Source organism: Euprymna scolopes, chromosome 21 (genome assembly GCF_053919585.1).
Source record: "Euprymna scolopes isolate OS-2025 chromosome 21, ASM5391958v1, whole genome shotgun sequence".
In the NCBI taxonomy this organism is placed as follows: domain Eukaryota; kingdom Metazoa; phylum Mollusca; class Cephalopoda; order Sepiida; family Sepiolidae; genus Euprymna; species Euprymna scolopes.
This window is the reverse complement of record NC_136502.1, coordinates 104142101-104144040: the sequence shown is the minus strand read 5'-3', so window position 1 is coordinate 104144040 and position 1940 is coordinate 104142101. Positions and strand designations below refer to the sequence as shown.

General features: G+C 35.0%; 1 pseudogene; it reads left to right on the top strand.

The window, feature by feature from the left end:
- On the top strand, positions 1 to 134 carry LOC145243251 (U2 spliceosomal RNA; annotated as a pseudogene).
- The last annotated feature ends 1806 nt before the right edge of the window (positions 135 to 1940 follow it).

The window sequence follows — 1940 nt, the reverse complement described above, 5'->3', positions numbered from 1 at the left end:
TTCGCATTCTTGGCCTTTTGGTCAAGATCAAAGTGTAGTATCTGTTCTTCAGATGCTGCACTTCTATTTCTTGTTCTCTTTCGGTGGAGGAGAAATCCTCCACGACTGAGACAATTTTTATTTTTGTACCTTTTCTCCACGTTAAAAAACGACCCTGGTGTCTAACTCTGTCCCGTGGGGAGGCATAGTAAATAGGTACAATTGTTCGCCATTAGTGGATGTTGACGTCACGTCACGTGACATGACTAAGCGTTTTTTTTTTTTAGTATGAATAACATTTTTTGTTTTAATTATAAAGTCTACACTTAATTTTATAGAAAATGATGTATATATAATAGAAAAAAAAATTACTGGTTTTGTTGGATTCAAGTGGATCCCCCCCCCTCCAGTTTTAGAGATAGCAGGTCACGTGGTAATATACAAAATGGCTAGCGTAAATATAAAGATCGGTTTTTTTATCGACGAATATTTTGAAAGCTGAATTTTTTTTTATTCCTGTACATTTTTTCCTGATATTTTTCGTTAAAACTCTTGTATAAATACTATTTTTAACCAGTTAAATACGTTGGAGACATTGTCATGGAGTTTAATAATCTCTAGAACAAAGCAGAAGAGAAATTACAAAAGTATCGGTAAAACAAAGTGTTTGTTTACATTTGTTCGCCATTACTGGATGTTGACGTCACGTCACGTGACATGACTAAGCGTTTTTGGATTATGTAATATTAACATTAAAATGACAGGTTTTTTTGGGGGCCCCCCTAGGAGAGAAATGATCAGTTCACCCCCTTTTAATGGTCCGTTTGGTGTGGAATTTCGATATTTGTCATGCGGGTGATCAAGGTTCAATATGATACATAATTTGTCAACTTTGGTTGTGTCTGTCAAAAGTTTGAGCTGACGTCACGTCACGTGACACGTATTGAATAACGTTAAAATGACAGGTTTTTTGGGGGGCCCCCCTAGGAGAAAAACGATCAGTTGACCCCTTTCTACTGGTCCGTTTGACGTGAAATTTCGATATTTGTCATCCGGGTGATCAAGGTGCAATATGATACCAAATTTGTCAACTCTGGTTCCGTCTTTCAAAAGTTTTAGCGTTACAAACAAACATACATACATACATACATACATACATACACACCGATTTTTGCCTTTTATATATATAGATTACTAGCAGGGCTACCCGGCGTTGCTCGGGACCGTATAAACAATGAAAAAACAAAAGCAGATATTGAATATATGTTTTATTCTTAGGGGAGAGGAATCTTTCATCTCTATGTATTATTTGTTTTATCTACCCTAGGACTGGTATTGTTCATGTTTTATCCCTAGTGTAGGTAATTTACAGCATGTACATGAAATTGTTTTACCTTAGGGAGAAGAGAACAGGTAATATACAACATAATGTGTCTATATTACATCCCTGGCAACGCCTAGAAACCAGCTAGAACATGTATTTCAGTCAATCTTTATTACATCTTGGGCTATGCCGGGAAACCAGCTAATCTCTATTTAGTGACTTGACCACCAAAATACCTCCCTAAGTGTGTCCTTTCTTTTGAACTTATTAGATATAGGTATCTAGAAATGTGTGTGAAATTTTGTTGAATGCATTGTTCACTATGATTTTCTTATTGTTCTACACAATATCAACTGTAGCGAAATAAAACAGTAAACTTAGTGTAGTGTTAGAATAAAGAGCAAAGGAAAAAATTAGAATCATATTCTGTAATTACAAATCTAAATTTGCTAGCGTGTACCAGTATTTGCCAGGTTGTGGAAATTTGGAATTTATAACATATGTAGTGGCCTTTTCCTAGATACCTATTTTTATAATTGTTTCAGTACATTGCTACAAAATGTGACATTTGTTGGCGTTTGTAAAAAAAATCATGAATGTGCTTATATTCCAAAAAAGAAAATATCAGTGCACAGTA